A 20993-nucleotide genomic window follows, 5' to 3' on the forward strand; every position below is an offset into this window, starting at 1 on the left:
GGATAGGACTGGTCATTTGTCTCTGAATCCTCCTCTGAGGAGCTATCCGTAACCAGCGAGATATGCGCTTCGTCAGATAGCATAGTCTGCTCTGAAGACCTTGTTTTCACTCCAGAATTTGCCATCACCGTGTCAAATGGCTGATGCACACGAAGAGCAGTTGAATGTAATAACATTTTTGACAAATGTAATAAGTAACCAAAAAAAAGGATGGCCTGATATAATTTACATATAAGATGACTGGCTAAGCAGGATGGCATTGCAAAATTCACATATATGATGCCTAGCTAAACAAGATGGCGTTGCATAATTCACATAAACGATGAATAAACTAAACAGATGGCATTCGCACAAAGGATGTCTAAACTAACCAGATGACATATTTGATGTATAAAGTAAGCAATGCAAGACACCATATGCATGATATAACCAACATCAGCATGCCAATTTAGAGCGAAGACCTCAGGGGGTAAATAGGAGTTGTCTTCTCCTTCTGAATCCCCCTCAGAATAGATATCTTCCTCTCGATTACAATTCGAAATGCGTGGAGGGGGGGGCTGCCTTTGCGCCTACCATGGAGCGATGTCTGCATGAAATTTTATTGCCACGCAAGGCTCGTCTCTTTTGCTCTACATGTTCAGTTCCATTGTTTACAATAACTGTCATGCATAGAAATAAAACATAGTGATATTATGTAAGGAGTGCATGCAGAAATCCAGAGTGATGGTAGCAACCTGTGGATAGACCCAAAACCAATAATAGCAGGCAGATAATGGCTTCAGTTAAAAAATACAGATAATGGCTTCTTTACTGTTTGTTTCCCACCCAACATGAAACTCATAGTAGACACCGGAGATTAACCAGATAGTAGATAGATACTATTGATAGCGGCCCTGATATGTACCCCACAACCATTTAAAAACTCAAGTTTGACCATTAGTTTGGAGCTGACTCAGAGTCTAATCGGTGAACAGGACGATAAAGTAGCATGTAATATTAAGCGATGCATAACGTAAGCATACACGAAAGAGTGAGACCTCTCTTGCGGACCCGTGCAGTCCTCGAGGTCATCTGCTCGGTTGATGATGGTAGTGCAGTTTTCATGGCTGCTAGTGGCAGGGAAGAAGATCTGAGGGGCGAAAGACAGTCTGGAGGCCGGATCCCTGCTGTGCTGGACCCTTCTGTTGTTGGAGCAGCTGAGCTGGGGTGGACGACGTCGCAGCAGGAGCGGGACAAACCACGCAAGGTTTTCTTTGACAACTATCTGTAAGAGAAATAATTCTATAAGGGCTCGTTTGAATTGGAGGATTCCAACAATGCAGGGATAGGAAATAGACAGGAATAGGATAGGAATGCACGTGCAAAACACAAAATTTAAAAACACAGGATTTCTGCCAATCTGGGTGTTTGATTCACAACAATTGGAAGATCACATGATGCAAAGAAGCATGGTGACATTAAGTCAAACCACAAGAAAATGTACGGTTATAATGCTATTATGCTACTATCTCTTAGTCTTGTGCTTCATGAATAGGAATTTGAAAAGGAGGACAAGTGAAAATTAAAATTCCTACGTTTTTTCTTTCAAGGAGACACTAAAGGAACAAATCCGTGTGCTCAGTGGACAATATATATAACATGTAGAGTAAAAAGAGATGCAACAAGTGTAGAACCTCTTTGGCGAAGCCATGTAGATCTCAGCGTGATTGGGTTGGCCGGTGCGGATGCTCCGGCTGACTTGGCTGACGGAGGAGGGGAAGAAGATCTTAGGCATATGGAGATGGAGCCTGAGGTACTGCTCCGTTGTGATGGAGGGTTTCGTCGTTGGAGCAGCTCCGGTGAGTTGTACGACGCAGAGGCTGAAGCAGGACAAGAGAGACAACGAACAACATTAACCTGAGTGGAATTCTAATAGCATCTCCAATACATGACGTAAAATACATAACCACAAAGTGCTAGATGTAAAATACATCAGCCGCTCATCTTTGAACTTAACTGTCGAAACTGAACTTAACTGTCGAAACTGAACTTAACTGTCGAAATTGAACTTAACTGTCGAAACTAAATTTTGCTGTCGAAACTGAATTTTGCTGTTGAAACTGAACGCACTAGCAAGGTGAGGCTACACGTCGGTCGACTGACTTTTTCATCTATGGTCAGTCGATTTTGCAGCCGTTGGATACGAAATCAAGGGCCTACGGTTCATCTTCAACCTCCACCCCCTGAGCCGGCCAAACGGCAGCCCCCCGCCGCACGCGGCCGGCGGTGCGCCGCCCGCCCGCCCCGAAAACACTCCCCACCGCTGGTCTGCCACTGCCCCGGCCATCCCTCTAGGCCACCCCATATCGAGCTTTTTCTCCGGTGATCCCCAGGCCACCGCCCCGCCAACGCCCTGCCACCGCTGGCGACCACCGCCCCCATCCTGAACCCTAAGATAGATAGTGGGGTATCTCTCCGGTGAGCCCCCCTCCCCGCTGCGGCTGGTTCTCCCTTCACCCTGATGAGCCCCCCACCACCTGAAAATCGACTGACCCAAAAGTCGATTTAGTCGACTGAAGTGTAGCTAAATCGGAGCAGCATCACAAGAAAGAGCAAGAGCAAGAGCAAGAGCAGCAGCGCGAGCAAGAGCAATAGCAAGAGCAGACCAGGCAGGGGACCGAGAGCAAGAGCAGAGCAGTAGCGCGAGCGAGAGCTAAAGCAGCATCAGGTCCTACTGATGTGGACGTTGCCGCCGAGGGAACGACGCCGTGGAGGAAGTGGCCGGCGACGCCGCCGTGGATGGAGCCACACCGTGTCGGCTCGGGACCGAGCGCCGGCAGCACCGTGAGATCGAATCAAGAAGAAAATGCGGCGATTAGTGTACAACCTCTTTGGTGGCGCCGATTAGGCCGCAGCTTCATCCGAGGAAACGGTGATGATGATGCTCTTCCGGTGGTGCAGGTGAAGAAGGCGGTGTGGGAATGGAGGTGGCACGAAAGACGAGGGGAACGTCGGGGAAGCTCCTTGGAGGTGGAGGACGGGGTGGCTGAACCGGCGGGACGATGAGATCAACGAGGATCCTCATCCGGTACGATGGATGAGGGACGTCGAGGTGTTGCTGTGGACGACGTCGTCGGGGAAGAGGCTCCGGCTGGGTGGCGAACGGAGCAGGGTGTGGGGTTTCGTCGTGGGTTTTCGCGGCCTCGGTGTATGAATGGGTGGGCGGATGGGATGACAGTGGGGAACCATGGCTTAGAGACGCGCTTGTCCGAAATGTGGGGTAAGTTACCAAAGTACCCCCACCGATTTGAGGCGGTTCTTTCGGTTCAGGGGTACCACGGGCATTTCGCGTGTCAGGATTTCACATGAGGTGGGAGTTTTTGCGCGCGTTGTAATTTCGGAATAGCAAGGTGCGGGTTGAGATGGAGGGAGTTGTCGGAGCACAACGAGACAAAGATATATCTTAAATATTTCGGGCTAACAAGGCGCGGGTTAAAATTTCCGGACAAGCCTAACATGTACTGTCCCAAATCAATGCGCCCTACAAATTTCATTCAAAACTTTGAATTCATGTTATGTTCAATTAAAATATTTCGCTACGTGTATAATGCATGCAACCTACTACTCAAATGAACGTTTTAGTGCATTCCAAACGTATATACTACCACTTCAATATGAACTAAATTTGAATTCGTTTCTCTCTTTGAATAAGATCTACAGTAATGATTGTTGTGAAGTCAAAGCATTTGAATTCGTTTCTCTGTTTTAATAAGATCTACAATCATCATTATTGTCAAGTTAAACCATCGTTTGTGTATTATCTTCACATCACACCACATGATTAGTCTCGAGTTAAATATGAACTACGTGTACTCCTATATGAACTCCAACTAGATTTTTTGAATCCACTTTATTTTGATTTCAAATCACATTACATTTCTAGCTCTAGCTAGATCTTCATAATCTAAACCATGTCTCATATGTATAATGTGTTTATCACATTATGTATGGTGCCCCGCCCCCTACGCCTACAAGTATTTAGATGTGAGTTGCAAACACCACACATTACCACAAATTCAAATAAAATGTGAGAATGTTCGATATATAGTATTGTTTAGATTGTTTGATATTTAGTTGTAAGCTGCGAACGCCACACATTATCACAAATTCAAATAAAATGTGAGATTGTTTGATGTATAGTATGGTTTAGATTGTTCGACATTTAGCTGTGAGTTGCAAACGCCATGCATTATCACATTATGGTATAACATGTGCACAGCACGTGTATCACCGCTATATTCATGCATGCAATGTTTAAAACACTATGATCTCCTATTCAAATATATGAATCCGCTTTCATATCAAATTATGATCTTTGTTATTCTCTTACACCCACACAATCCTCTAACCTTTGTAGCTACCACTAACTTTCTCTCGTGCATGCACATGCCCTCCTCGCCCTCCCCCTCCCTCGGCATTCTATCCACCTGACACATTCATTTTTTCTTTAGGTCGTTCTCCTAGAGTCTCCACAACTCCTTTCTGACACACACCGATTGATAAACCTCTCCAGCGGTGCCTGCCTACAACATACAAACACACCTTCAATCTCCTCCTTTATGTGTCCTTGCCTCGTGTCTCTCATACGGTCAGACACACGTGTAAACTCTCGCCCCTCTTTTCATCGCTCTCACAACTGCACACTCCTCCCCCTATCTAGCTAGTAGTTGGGCCTCTTGCACCACCTCCTAGCTCCATTCTCTCTGTCTATCCATCTCGCCGGGCCTTATTTGCCTCTAACAAATGGACGTACACCGACCGATCTCTCGCTATACATATAGCTAGCTAGGTCCTTATAACTCGTTTTTACCCACACGTCAATCGACCTACCTCATTAGTTGTGTCTCTCCCTTCCTCCGACAAACAACAATTGATCTACCGATCTAGTTAGGTTTGCTTACCAAACACATGGTTCCCCTTCATCATCCATGGATGCATCCCGACAGATCTATCACGCACATGCACACACAGAAACACATCCCCACTCTTATTGATAACATTGCAGTTCCACCCTCAGTTTGTCTAGTAGGCCTCTCCCACCATCTTCTAGAAGCAACTCCATCACCCATCCAACACTCTACCCCTCTCCCTCCCTCTCTCGCTCCTCTCTCTCTCTCTGTCCCATCATATTTCCCGTCCTTCAGTTATGTATGGATGTCGACCTATCTCCCTCAAGACATAGCTAGGTCTCTCCTTCCCAACACATATACGACTCGTTCTACCTCTATAGTTAGGCCTCTGCCTACCCCTCCCACCACCCCCTCCCCCCCCACACACCGATACATAGAGCGCTCTAGTCATGTCTCCCTGCCACACACAAACTTGACGTGTGCCCTCTAACGTTCCGGTAGGCTAGTCGCCCTATATCTTTGACTTCTACACACAAACAATTTCGATGGCTCTCTTCATCAATCTTGCACCCACCCACTTGATCCTCTCTTTGACTCTATCGATAGCTATGACCCCTCCCTCTCTTCTCGTGGATTGCCCGACCCTCTATGTATGATATGGATAGGCCTCCATTTCACACACATTGCATGCAAAATTTTGTTTGAGATGTCATCGACACATATTCCCACAAATAATTCACGAAATCAACCCCCACCCCACCCCCACCCCAAAACAAAAAACACTCACGAACGTGGTTTGTATCTCTCACACACACCCCACATAGGTGGGGGACGTTCACGAAGAGAAGAGGTGCATGCACGGCGCACGTACTTCCGTCTCTTTCCCAACCACACCCGCGCGGGTACACGGTGGAGCTCATTTCTGTATGAAAAAGGAAGCCCACGTGGTAATTTGGCACGTGTACTGGTTTTCCACTTGGTGGAGGGAGGATCGTCTACCATGGGTGAACAAACAAATTGTGACTTGACGTGTTATGTTAAAAAAAGAGGCAAACCATGTGGGGCCTACCTTAGAGGCAAGGCTCTATACACTGGAGTACTTTTGATGTGTCCTGTCAACTCGCAGAACGAGGAGAAGCTTGCTTAGTACGCCATCTCCCCCGCCCACGGGCACGGTGGCTTGCAGGATGAGGTGAAGCTTGCTTACCACGCCTTACGCCCGCTCCCTCGCCCACGCGCGCGGTGGCTCGTAGCCCGAGGAGAAAATTTTACTACTCCCTCCGTTTACTCCTCGTCCCTACTACCTTGGTTATAGATATTATACTATCATATTGTTTGGAATATATATGTCCTTTAGTAGATTTCAATATGAACTACTAGTACATACTCCAAACACTGATGTATATAGACGTATTTTAGAGTGTAGATTCACTCATTTTGCTCCGTATGTAGCACTCTCCCTCGCCCCTCGACCCTCGCCCACGTGGTGGACGTGCAGCAATTCATTCGGTCTCATATAGCCAAAACGATATATACTGCACTACCATTATTGCTCGACTTCCCGAAGAGGCGAAGAGCCAATCACAAGGTTAATATCTTGGAGATGCCAAGCGCAAGGTTATAGGAGAACGAGTAGTAGGTGCCGCATCATTTATAAATAAAGTTTTTTTCTTCAGTGGCACGTACACAATATGATAGGTTCATATGGAGAGAAAAGGAAACCGCTCCACTATATACATAGTCAGGACGGGCCAGCCTACATGGTTGCTTGCTGGGGTTGCTCTCTTCACACTCTCTCGCACAAAACGACCGTGGCCACATCTCTAATATCCCGACGGATCATGTCTGCTTGGGGAAGGGGTGGATGCTTAGTGTAGATGCGGTGGCCGTTGCCGATAGCGAAAAACCACTGTCAGCACGTCCCGATCAGGGGTCCCCGCCGTTCTCTCTCACAAAGCCGATGAGGTTGCCTTCGTCCCTTGCTCACTGCCGCGACGTGGGCAGTTGCCGCCTCCCACCGCCCTCCTCAAGGTTGAGCTACGTCCCTCAGGTACAACTCCCTTTATAGCCAGCTTGCACCACTGCTCCAGCTACCCACATCACTCCCTGTGGATATTTCTCTACTTCTTTTCCCCGCACATACCTCTACTAGCTTCTACGTACTGTATTTGTGATGAGTTTATGACTCATCAACTAGTCCCAGTAATCTTATTCTAATCACGCTTGTTCAATTTCTTTGCCACAGGGATGCTCATCTCGATTTTGGTGAAACTGCACAAAATGATCCGATGGTCAAAAGGTTGCAAACTTCATTTATGAGGAAGCTCGAACGTTGCCAGCAAATTGAAGCCTGGTCAGGGTTCACGGTTCAAGGGCTAGGGACTGCATGGATCGTTTTTTTCTTTAGCTGCCTCTGTTCCAAAATAAGTGTCAACTTTAGTAGTAGTACAACTTTGTACCAAAGTTTGCACAAAGTTGAGAAACTTATTTTGGAATGGAGGGAGTACATATTTGCTATGATCTGTCAATCATTGAGATGCAATAGCATGCATGTTAGTCTCCTTTGTATTTGATGAAATGTTGCAACGGGCAACCTTGGATGCAAGATACATGTAACAGAAGCTGGAAACTTCATAGCATTGTACAAATTTATCTCGCTGATAAATTATAGTACGTACTATACTAGTACTTCCTCCGTTCCTAAATATAAGTCTTTGTAGATATTTCACCATGAACCACATGCGGATCATTGAGCCTGCGTGTTTTCACTGCTCTTGCACGCCTCCACTGTAAGAATGGAGAAAATTGTAATCTAGTAGGTATACCTCCTTTCGCCGAAAGCGTGGGACATCCAGCAGTCCTACGACCTTAGTAATAAAGACCAATGAGCCGTCAAATCACATAGACCCAGCAGTAAGTTGGACGGACAAAGCAACCATCACTCTTGCACCAGTGAGAGGTCGCGTCCGCTCTACCGGGGCATGAATGCGGCACCGATTCTTTGGAGCGGCACTGACCGTTTTGGGCCGGAAGCGCGTGCGGGCGATGGAGGGGCTTTGGGTGGGCCAGGCTGGTCAGGAGCGGCCGTGGCAGCTGTCCGCATGTCCCTACCGGACACGCCCGGAAACGAGAGGATGCACCGATTCTCGCGGCTAAAATCGTACACTACACAACATCTCTCTATAGGAGTAGGTCGATCTGTCGCTCTCTCTAACACACACATGGTGTTAAACACACACGCACACACACACACACACACACGCACACGCATGCACCTTGGTCCCGTTGCACCTTCTAACATGACTTATTACACCTAGACGGAGGGAGTAGTAAGTATACGAGATACAGTGGCACACTGACTTAAGTCGAATACAAGTGCCCAAAATTTGTGTGCATGTTATAATAAGGATTCAGTAATGTATAAAAGGTTATTTCCCTCTCGTTGAACATAACGGGAGGGTTGTGTAGCTGGTTAGCCTGTTGGCTCATCAAACTTGAGGTCTTGGGTTCGATAACTACACTTGAGCATAATTTGTGCCAGGAGGATTCTTTGACTGGTCAAAATGTTTTATAGGGTTTGCACGCTTCACACTCTCTCTCCAGTATATATATACACGCTGGAGCCTCAGCGCTTGTAGTTGCTCTATTCACACTCTCTCGCCCTCTCCCGCTGGAGCCTCAACGCTTGTAGTTGCTCTCTTCACACTCTCTCGCCCTCTCCAGATCTAAACAAGACTTTGTTGGCCTCTCTCTCCCCTCACTGCTGCTCAAAGAGCCGGCAGGATCCGTCCGCCGGGAAGGGAAGGAGGCTTAACACTGTCGCCGTCGGCGAGGGACTACCGGCGCAGCTGTTCACTTTCCACCTGGCGACGGCGCGGGAGGGCCTCCGACCCCTTCTTCTTCGCTGCTGTCCCATCGCCCGCCGAACCACGCCCCAAGAACCTTAAGGTATAATTTACTTACTCCACATGCATTTCTCTAGCTGCATGTATACCATGAATCTAGGACGCAGTTCAAAGAGGAAAGGAGTGGGAAAAGTTGTATATAGCATGAATCTCAGACATGGTTCAAAGAGGAAATGAAGGGGGAAAGTTGTATAGCATTAATCTAGGACGTGGTTCAAAGAGGAAAGGAATGGGGGAAAGTAGCGGGGAAAGTTGTATCGCATAAATCTAGGACGTGGTTCAGAAAGGAAAGGAAGGGGCGAAAGTACTAGTTCAAAAAGGAAAGGAAGGGACAAGGCTGTAGAGTTTGAGCAGGACTAGATTTGCTGCGCTCACATAGGGAAAGGCGTCTGATAACAAAACTGGGACCAACACGGACTAACACGGAGTTTTTTTAGTCCCTACACCAAAATGTCCCTGTAAACAAACACCCTGTAATAATGCCGCTGCAAAATTGATGCAATGCCACAGTTAAAAGCAAATTACATGTTTAACGGATTTTATTGTTAATATAATCTCTATGTTAATATTAATCAATGCCACCGTTTGAGAAATGCTACTGTCTTGCTTTCTTTCCCATTTAGATAAGGTAGATGCTTCTTTTTGTTGGCTTCTGTGTCATCCACCATTATTTACCACTAATTGTTTCCTTTGCACCTCTATGTAAACAGGGTTATCTGCTTCACCTCGTTGACATTGTGACCTTTTGTTGCACTGCACAAAACACTTTTGTTTTAAGAGTGTTTTGTGTAGTTCAACCAAAATGTCACACCCATAACGTTGCTTGATTGCTTGATCTTAGTGGAACTGCACAAGAGGAGATCTTACTTCCTATCCGTTAAGGCGACTTTGGTTCAGATCTTCTTCTTATGAGTTGTTTGAATTCCGCATCATGAGAGGTCATTACTAGCCTTCTTTCACATGATTCTGCAGTGTGCATTCATATTTTGTGCTACTTGTACGATAATGTTGCTTGATTTTAGTGAACTGCACAAATGGAGACAAGACTTCCAATCTATATGTGCACCATAATATCTCATTGAGGTAAGATAAGGATATTTCACAACTACTGGCCTGTATTTTGCCACTTTCATCAGAAAATTAAGTTTAGTACTATACTTGTGCTCCCTAATTGACATGCCAAATCTTACATTGAAGGCGAAGCTTGTTTGTTATTGAACCAAGTGATGAAGGGGAAGAACAAGGGGAAGAAAAACAAAATTCAACTCTCGGTGCTGTAATGAAGCACTGGAACTGTGATGGCACAAGTAATGATATAGTTTTGCATCTTAATTTATTGCTATGGCTGGAACGAGCAATTGTTTTGCCACTGATTTGATGCCACTCTTAATGTAATATGTAATTATCTCTACTTGTGCAAACAAGGATCTTCTTTGAAGATACCATATATTTTAGTGGAACTGCACAAGAAGATGTTGGGAACATTAAAATAATTGAGGCGTATATAGTAAGCTTGGCCACCACCGTAGATGCTTCATCTGTATGCTCTACACAATAAGCCTCCTGACAAAGGTTGGTACTCGCCCACTGATTTCATCCATATGATTGAGCTTTGTCATCTCTATTGGTGTTGTGCTACTGTTTAGATACTGTCATGAAAAAGTGGTATTGTCCTTGAGAAGTGCTTCATCTGTGCTGTTTTAAATATTTCCTTTCCTTTTTTTTGAGCAAACAGTGATGCTAGCATTTAGTAGTCCTCTTGTCGTTGCACAACAGGATCATCTTCCTCTGTAGAAGAATATGGAGTATGTGAAGTGACTAGTTCCGATTATGCGAGGATGAAGAAGCCCTATCTATCTTATCATCAGAAGGAGCAGTTGAAGGATGGTTACATTACTCCCCACAAGACCAAACTAACTTCAGCTCAGAAGGACTGACAAAATCTCCATTTTTTGCTGTTGTTCTAGGATTCTTTCTGGTGAGTTCCATTTTTCTAAAAGTGTGCTCTACATGGACCATGTATGTGCCTGTTGAAACTGTCAATTCATAGTACAGTTTGCTCTATACTAATCACTTTTTTGTATTTGTGCAAACAGGGGTGCTCAGCTTGATTTCAATGGGAACTGCACAAAATGTTCATGAATACATCGAATCATTCATTTCCACCACAAGAAAGGAGGTGCCGATAAGTTCAAGGCGTTGCAACATATAAGGGCGAAATCATACAAGCTACGCGCGAATTTGGTTGAACTGCACAAAAAGAACAACTGGTTTATTTAGCACGAGGTGCCATGTCAATGTCCGAACTGATGGCAAACCCTATCCATTCCACAATCGCAGGCATTTGATATTTTGGAATGGGACAACCTTGTCAAATTTTGCTCATTGATTTTAACAAGACATGCATTTGATATTTTCGAATGGGACGCCCTTTGCTGTCTGCAGCGTCGATCAATTTTTTCTTTATTCTTTAGTTGTGAAGTAAATATTGCCTCTGACATGTGAGTCGCTGAGATGCATAATCATCGATTGTTTTGAATGTTCTCTATGGATTGCCAGGCCTGTGTGTTTGATTGCAATGTACAGAAACGCTAAAAAGCTGCTCAAACTCTTTGTACTCCTTCTGTTCCTTTTTAATTTGCACATTGTGTAAGTGCATACTTTTTTGTATAAGATTGGTCAAAGTAGAGATACTTTGACTGCAGACAAAACTTGTATGCAGACTAGAAAGGACCGGAGGGAGTACATGTGAAATTGCTGCAAACGAGGTGATCACCCTGGGAATAATGCTAGTATGTATTGTTTTGCATGTTCATCCAATGCCAGTGATACAGGAATTTGAACTAATCGAAATAAATTCATTCATACACGGTCGGATTTCATATAAACATGCCGGATTTCATTACATTTCAACTATAAAGGGGTGTGCTGGATGTATAATTAATTAACCGGCCTAGCTTGTCATAGCGATTAGGGCAACTAGGAGCCCAATGATCAGGATCACCACATGACAAACACCTTTCTTCTTGTCATTCTTCTTCTTGAAGTTCGTGTGTTGCACAACCTTGTTCTTCCCATCAAACTTTGCTTTACCATCAAACTTGCCCTTGTTCTTGAACTTGTGGGGCTGGAAGTTCTTCTGTACCATATTGGCACTAGATCCTCCCTCAATTCCTCAAGCATGTGTGTCCTTTGCTCTCGCCTTTTCTTCCACATCAAGAGTGCCAATGAGATCCACGAAGGAGGAAGCTTGCTGATGAAGGAGGTATAATTAATTAAGCGAAGCTACCCACCTGTGTCCCGCTGAGCCGAACAGAAGCTTCAGTGACTTAACTGCAGGTGTAGTTGCGTAACTGACATGTGGCCTGTTGGGCCCACGTGTCAGTCAGCCAACTGCACCAGCAGTTAAGTAGAAGCAGCATTATTCTCCAGCAGAACTCCCCGACTCCACGTCACCGCCAAGAAGCTAACCGGCCGTCAATGGTCAACCCGCCTAGCTTGGCTTCAACAGGAGGGTAGCAGCAGTGGCCTTACTTGGACCCGAGCGGCGTCGACCTACTGTGTTCTACTATTCCTCATTTTCTGTGTGGCAAGGCCTCGTTGGCAGCAGGGCGGGGCCTCGGCGGAGCCGGCGATGTCCTCTGTCTCGTTGCCGGCGGGCGGCGCCTCAGCGGAGCGGTGGAAATCCTCCCCCGCGTTGCCAGCAGGGTGGGGCCTTGGCTGAGCCGGCGATGACCTCTGCCTTGTTGTTGGCGGGGTGGGGCCTCAGTGGAGCCGGCGGTGTCCTCTGCCTCGTTGTTGGCGCCGCGGGGCCTCGGTGGAGCAGGGCCTCATCGACGCCAGCAGAGCGGGGACTCGTCAGAGCCGGCATTGTCCTCTGCCTCGTCCTCGGTCTCGCCAAATAGCGCCTCGCCCGCTTCATCGCCCTCTTTGCTAGCCTCTTTGTAGGCGGCCACAGCCTCCGCCACCCGCATGCGGTATCGCTAGCACTCGAGGCGGCCCTTGCAGGCAGAGCGGTACGAGTCGAGCAGCGCCTCCTGCTCCGCCCGCTCCACGGCGATCTGCCCCTCCGCCTGCAGGTGCTCCTGGAGGAGATGGTGGTTGTAGGCGGCTTCGGCCTGTGCCTCTCGGAACAGCTCCTGACGCATCTGCCTCACACTGTCCATATATTAGGCACGGGCCTCACCGATGGTCATGGTGCAATGCACCGGCAAGGATGGCGCGGAGGAGGGGGTTGGCGCCGGCTCGTCGACTACCATGTTCTCCATTGGGACGTCGTCGTCCTCCGGCTGCCTGCCGGCCAGCCAATCGATAGCAATGGCTGCCATCTCCTTGTGGTCCGTCGTCCACTCGCCCCGAAGAGCGCTGGAGCGCGAGGAAGCCATGGTGGGAAGTAGTGGTGTGGACAGGAGAAAGGGAACGGAGGCGGATGACTGCGGCTATGGCCGGCGCAACAGTTTATATAGCAATGGTGGGCGGGCGGAGGGACAGACCTGTGGCGCCGGAGTAGCTGCCTCGGCAACCGCATATCATTAATGTGGGCAGCAGATGGACGGACGGACGACACTTGTGTCGTTTGAAGGCGGAGCAATCGCCTGCACCGGGAAGCGGGGCGGGCAGCGCTGACTGTTTCGGGCGGAAAGCGCGCGCGGGCGAGGAGATGACTTTACTTGGAGAGGATGATAATGGGGACCCACCAGGTCCATAGCCTCACGTATGCAAGTGCCTCCTTATTATATATATATGTGTATAAAACTATACTCCCTCCGTCTAGGTGAATAAGTCGTATTAGAAGGTGCATCATGACCTAGGTGCAAGTAGATTGGTGGAAAAGAAGAATATTTCTCTCTTCTAAACACAACATTTAATCACAGCAGTTAAGAGGATGCCTTATTAGCTACCCATGCAGGCCATCGTAATTCATAGCATGCAAAGCGCTTTTATTTCTTGCCTAATAACTGCATGGACGTGCTGCATGCATTGGTCCTTGCCCGAGCAAAAAAATGGGAGGAAAGGGGTTTCCACGGGAGACAACGAGGCAGAGGTGGAAGCGCTCGCTGGAGTAATTTATTTTTCTTCCCCCTGGTTTCCTGACATCACGGTCCCACACCATTGTCAACCTATGTAGTAGTCAATAAATGAGAGAATTGCACAAGAAGCGGCCGACAGCTGGGACCAAGCAGCTCGAGCAGTATTTGTGTTTTTGAGGTGTGAGCACTGCAGAGTTTTTCGATGTTTAACACAGATATTAATTTTTTCCTCTGAACAACAACAAAAACATCGCTGCAGGTATTAACTGGGCGGGCTGTGGCCCGTCTAGCCCAGATATTAATTTTTTTCAAGCTGAAAATGGCTAGCCCAGCTATACTTTTTTTAGGAATACCGAGGCAAGGTCAAGTTGTTATTCTCTGCCCCGCTGGGCTGCAAATCTTTCCTAGGAGGGATGCATTAGGCTTATCAAGAAAATGGGCTTTAAGAATTAATAAATGGGATGTAATTATAAAAATTGGGCAGTAACTATAAAAAAATGCACCAAACACGTGATTACTTTATAAAATATTATTTTTGGATATTGAAAATTTTAATTTCATTAATTGTTCCGAGCGCAATGTTTCGTTGGATTTTTACATAATATAAATTTATTTAATCTGACTAGAAATTTCGGGATAAAAATATTTCGGATCCCATCAAAATGTGGGAAATTTTATTGAATTCTGTTTTGAACAGTTGGTTGAAATGGGCTGTACTTTTAACAAACTATAAATGGGCTGTAGTAAATTCCATTAGAATTCAAAAATGGGCTACACATTCTTACAAATCTCAAATGAGCTATAAGTTCTCTACCACACACTTCTGGCCTTAAAGTTGACGCGTCCCCTAAAAAACAGAGTTGACGCGTACGCAAGGCTTTGTCAACTTATAGTCAACGCACGGTTCTAGCAGCAGTGGCCGTTGGATGTCCATCCAACGGATGCCGTGCTTCTTCTTCAATCTCGGATATTCTAGCTTCACCCGCCCAAAAAATGATTCCTCCACCTGACATCTATGGCGCACCGTTTCGGAAGCTGACCTGTGGGCCTACTAAGTTGATGTACCAAGGGCATCGTCAACTTAGTCAATATAAACGATTCTAGATGCAGTGACCATACGATGTCCATCCAACGACCGTAGTGCTTCTTCAACCTCTGGTCTTCTTGCTCCAGCCGGCCAAAGCAGCGTCGGTCATGCTGCCTGCTCCTGCCTCCTGTGGCCGGCTGTGCTGCCGTGGAGGCCTCACCGCCCCTACTATTGCCACCGCTGGCCAAGCCCTGCGGCGACGGCAGCCTCACACCGCAGCCGAACGAGTGAATCCTCATACTCCTCTCCGCGTGGGCATCCACTGCCGTATCTTCACCGGCTCCGCGTTGTCCCCTTCCTAGGCCTCGCCGTCGTCCACCGCCCTGGTGCTCTCGGCGCGGCGTGGTCAACATGGTCAAGGAACGACTTCCATCGGAGGTCGACTATATGTGGAGAGGCTGACAGCTGGGTCCACGGCGACAGCAAGGAAATGCCTCCTTATTACGCGGAAAATAATAATTCCTCCACCTGACAGCAGGGACCCACCGGACGGGCCACCGTATTTCGCGAAAAAAACGTTTCCCCCCTGACTGCTGGGACCCACCAGCTACACCTTCGCACGCAAGGAAGTGCGTCCGAGCAAAAAAAAACGACTCGCCCCCTGACTGCTGGGACCCACCAGCTACATCTTCGCACGCAAGGAAGTGTGTCCGGGCAAAAAAAAAGAAAACCAAAACGATTCGCCCCCCTGACTGCTGGGACCCATCGCCCCCCGACTTCTGGGACCCACCAGCTACATCTTCGCACGCAAGGAAGTGCGTCCGGGCAAAAAAAAGCGATTCGCCCCCTGACTGCTGGGACCCACCAGCTACATCTTCGCAGGCAAGGAAGTGCCTGACAGTCGGGACCCACCTGGTCGAAGCGTACGTAGCGTTGTCATTCTGGTCGCGAACGTGTACGTACATACTGGTTGATGTAGAGGCGCACACGTGTCGTAGTAGAGGCGCGCACGTGTCGTAGTAGAGGCGCGCACGTAGCATGTACACGTACGTATAGCGGCCAGGGTGCCAGAAAGAAAATACGGCCATGTAAGTGTACATACAGGCGGGGTCTCGAACGCCTACTCGCGCATACGTACGGCGAGGGCTCGTGTACATGGCTGGGTCGGAACAGAGAAACAGCGTCGCCGTCGTGTTCATGGGTCGGAACGGAATGGGTGGTCGTGTTCATCGGGAGGGCTTGGACAAAAGAGGAGGAAAAGGACCTCCTACGGTCGAAACGGGGGTCCTGTTGATCGGGAGGGGTGTGGCGTACCGCAAAACGGAGGAAACGAACCTCCTACTGTCGAAACGGGGGTCCTGTTGATCAGGAGGAGTGTGGCGTACCGCAAAACGGAGGAAATAGACCTCCTACGGTCGAAACGGGGGTCCTGTTGATCGGGAGGGGTGTGGCGTACCACAAAACGGAGGAAACCGACTTGTGTTGGAGCGCTACAGTCGAAACGGGGGTCCTGTTCATCGGGAGGGGTGTGGCGTACCGCAAAACGGGACTCCACAGGATACTGTTCATCTCCACCGTCGACCCCCTCCAGCCTCCACGAGCTACTGTTCATCCACCGTCTACCTCCTCCAGCCTCCACGGGCTCCTGTTCATCCAGCCTCCACCATGCGCTACTCCACCGGCTACTATTCAACCACCCCTCCACCGTCTACTGTTCATCCAGCCCTCCACACCACGGGGTCCTGTTCAACCACCCCTCCACGGGCACCCCTCCACCGTCTACTGTTCATCCTGCCCTCCACGGGGTGGTCCTATTCATCCAGCCCTCCACGGGGTCCTGTTCATCCAGCCCCAACCGGCTCAATTGATCGGGGTCCTGTTCATCCAGAGGCAACACCACGGGGTCCTGTTCATCCACCCCTACCGGGAACTGTTCATCCAAACCCCCCCGCAACGCTCACTGTTCATCTAGAGGCAGCACCGATCGGCTTCAGTTAGCAGCAGTAGCCAAGGAATCGCTCGATCGGGTTCAGTTAACAGCCATCGATCAATCGCTCGGGTTCAGTAATGCGTAGCCTGCAGTGCAATCGCTCAGATTCAGTTAGAGCCCAACGCCTCGCTCGGGTTCAGTTAGAGCCAACGCCTCGCACACATGCGCGTACATGTACGAGAGAAACACGCATCGCTCGGCCCCCGATCTCTCACCGTAACTGGGAACTCCCCGAAATTTTCCTCCCCCTCGCTTCTACCATGGTTTTTTCCGTCATGGATGACCCAAAGAATGTCATGCAGCTACGTCTCCGGCCCGCCCAGGACGAAAAGCCCATTTTCTGTCATGATTTTTTGTCATAGAAGTAGGAGCCCACCACATCTATGATGATACCGGGTTTTGTCACAATTATCGTCATAGAAGTGTCATATGTATGACATAATTTTTTTTCGTTCGGCCCAAAAAGTCATGGATGTGTCTTTTTTTTGTATTGCTACGAGCTTTCCATATATTGGTTTACACTTATTTACTTTCCCATTGCTATTGTTACAACCACTACAAAATACCAAAAACATTACTTTGCTTTTGTTACTCTTTTGTTACCTTTACCATCACTATCATATTACTTTGCTACTAAACACTTTGCTGCAGATACTAAGTTTCCAGGTGTGGTTGAATTGAAAACTCAGCTGCTAATACTTGAGAATATTCTTTGGCTCCCCTTGTGTCGAATCAATAAATTTGGGTTGAATACTCTACCCTCGAAAGCTTTTGCGATCCCCTATACTTGTGGGTTATCACTTCCTTGCTTGAGATTGCGGAATTCCTCACGCTTGCTCTCAACAACACATGTTGGAATGTGATGAGCTCGAAAGTCCTGGCAGAAGTCAGTCCAGGTAATCACTCGACCCCCTCTGGAATCTTTGTACTGCTGATACCAATCAGCTGCTTGGTCCTTCAGCTGAAAAGAAGCAAACTTGACATAGTCCCCAGGCCTGACATTGCTACATTCAAAATGCTTGTTGATGTCCACGGGCCAATCATCGGTGTCCATGGTCTCGGCACAATTGCTGAAGGGCTTTGGCTGATTTGCAAGAAACTGGTTGAGTATAGCAAACTGAGGCTGATTGTTGAATTTCCATTAACCTTGACTCTCTTGGTTGCCTTGGCCTTGGTTGCGCTCTTGCAAGAGTTGCAAAAGTGATGTAGGGTAGGAACCCTATAGGCTGATCTTTCATGAAAGGAGCGGATCCCGCGATGAACACGAAGAACACGAGGAGGGAAACGAGGGGAAAACACAGGGGAACACAAGAGAACACTCAAACCAACAAGTATGATCACACACGCGCTAGATCCATGAACACAAAGGAAGATACAAGATGCCAAGTTAACAACAGACGATACAAGAGGTAACCGGTATTCTCTGTGAGGAGGTCTTGATGTTCTTCTCCGTGTGGAGGTCTTGAATCCAACATGGATCTTCTCCGTAGAGGGGCCACGGTCTCTCTCGTGGAGTAGATCCAATGTGGATGAGCAATGCTCTATCTCTAAAATGAGCTAAACCAACGCTAAGCCTGAAATGGTGGAGGTGGAGGAGTATATATAGTCTAGGGCCACGAAGGGGTAAGTGAGGGCGAAGGGATACATGGGCTCGGCCCGATACACTGTGCATAGACAGACGTCGGACGTCCGACGGGTAATGGACGTCCGGTGGCTCGCGAGGGTCTGGTCGTCTGGTACTTGTTGGACGTCTGGCGTTTTGGTTCGGGAAAGCCATCATTGGATTTCAGGACGGGGCCGGTCGTCCGGGCGCTGGAGGATGTCGGAGGTCCGGTTAGCGTCGGTCGTCTGACCGCTGTAGGTCTCGCTGGCTGGGACTTGGGCTGGCTGGTGAAGACTCTAGGCGTCGGACATCTGGTCCAGACCGGTCGTCTGGTGGCTGAAGATTTCTGGCAGCTTCTTCTCTTGGTCCTTGTACTTGGCGTCCTCGCTAGCTCGTCCGTTGGATGTGGTGGCTCTGTGGCTTTCCTCTAAGTACCTGATCATGCATAGCACACACGTCGGAGGTAGTAGCCATGTCTCACATGTAGAAAGTGAAAGTTCGGAGAGGAGCAAGTTCACCATGTGTCCAATGGCGTATTGATGTAGGGTGGAACCCTAATTGTCCTTTCTTTCACGAAAGGAGCGGATCTGGCGAAGAACACGAAGACCACAAGGGGAAAAACGAGGGAAACACAAGGGGAAACATGAGAGGGACACTCAAACTAACAAGAACAAGTGACACATGTGCTAGATCCTTGAGTACAAAAGGAAAGATACACGGTCCACGAACAACTAAGGACGATACAAGGGTAGCCGGTCTTCTCCGTGAGGAGGTCTTGAGTTCTTCCCTAAAAGGGGTCTTGAATCCGCTTGGGGGATCTTCTCCGGTGGAGGCTCGAATCTCCGAGGAGAAGGTAACCAAGTGGATGAGCAAAGCTCTCACACGAAATATGAGCTAATCCTTTGCTAACCCTAGAAAGGAGGAGGGAGAGGTCTATATATAGTCTTAGTGTAAAAGGGGGCGAAAAGGGGGTACATGGGCTGCGGCCCAACACATGGCAGCGCACAAGAGCCGGACGTCCGGGAGTCACCGGTCGTCCGGAGGCTCATGAGGGCCGGACGTCCGGTGACCGTCGGACGTCCGTAGATTCGGTTCGGGTGGACTTCGGTTGGACGTTCGGTCGGGGCCAGACGTCCGAAGCCTGGAGGTCGTCGGTCGTCTGTAGCGCTTCGGAAATCCGTAGTTTTGGCTCAAGTATGGAAGTGTCGGTCGTCCAGAGAGGGCCGGACATCCAGAGCCTGGAGGTCGTCAGACATCTGGGGTTCGTCGGTCGTCCGGAGCCTGGGGACTTCGAGCAGTTCTTCTTGTCCCGTGGACTTGGCGTCCTCACCATCTTGTCCGTTGAATGTAGTTGGTCTGTGGCCTTCCTCGAAGCACCTGATCACACATAGGGTTTCCGCTTGAGGTAGTAGCCAATTCTCATGCATGGTAAGTGGTAGTTCGGAGAGGAGTCAGTTCACCTTAGTTTCAAGAGCTCTTAAACGTGCTCGTGTCATTGGTCCGCTAGTCACTTGGTGAGACGATGGTAGGTCCATGGGGATGACCTTGGGATGCTCCGCATCATCTCCCCTCCCTTGGGGAAGATCCGTCCTCGGATCAAATTCTTCATCACCATGGAAGGAAGAGAGATCTTTGCCGTTGAAGATGTCGCTCACGTTGTACTTGTCGCGCGGGAGGTCGATCTTGTAAGCGTTGTTGTTGTAGCGTGCAAGCACCTTGAAGGGTCCATCCGCTTGTGGTCGAAGCTTGGACTTGCGTTCTTGGGGAAAGCGGTCCTTGCGAAGGTGTAGCCACATGAGATATTCGGTGTTAAATACCATAGGTTGCTTGTTGAAGTTGAGCTTGGTTGCAAGGCGTTGAACTTGGCACTCGATGGTGTTTCTTGTATCTTCATGCACCTTCTTGAGATGTGTCACACGTGCACTTGCGTCAAAATTGATGCGCTCTTGGAGTGGTAGAGGGAGAATGTCCAATGGGGACAAAGGGTTGAATCCGTAGATGAAAGTGCAACTATCCCTAGGTGGTTTTGGTAATTCATAACAACATATAGCTCATTGAGCTAATGCTATTCCAAGATGACTATTTCAGGAAAGCTCAATGATTGGCATGGCATGGATGTGAAAGTGGAACCCTCAAAATGCTAAAGACAAAGGATTAGCTCAAGCTCAAAAGTTCAAGACTCTTCATTTTATATTTTAGTGATCAAGGATCACATTGAGTCTTTAGGAAAAGCCAATACTATCAAGGAGGGATGAGGTGTTGCGTAATGAGCCTCTTGCTTCATGTGCTTAGTGATATGCTCCAAAACCATCAACTACTTTCCCATATCCACATATGACCTAAACCCTAAGCCAAACTTGGTCCTACCGATTCTTTCCATCCGGCGCCACCGAGTTTCACTTGTCATAAGCCACTGCCAAACCCTAGCAATTCGGTTCTACCGATAGGGATCTCGGTCTCACCGAGATGGGATTGCAAACTCTCTGTTTCCCTTTCATAACTTTTCGGTCTCACCGAAAGAGCGAATCGGTCCCACCGAGATTGCAATG

Source organism: Triticum dicoccoides, chromosome 5A (genome assembly GCF_002162155.2).
Source record: "Triticum dicoccoides isolate Atlit2015 ecotype Zavitan chromosome 5A, WEW_v2.0, whole genome shotgun sequence".
In the NCBI taxonomy this organism is placed as follows: Eukaryota; Viridiplantae; Streptophyta; class Magnoliopsida; order Poales; family Poaceae; genus Triticum; species Triticum dicoccoides.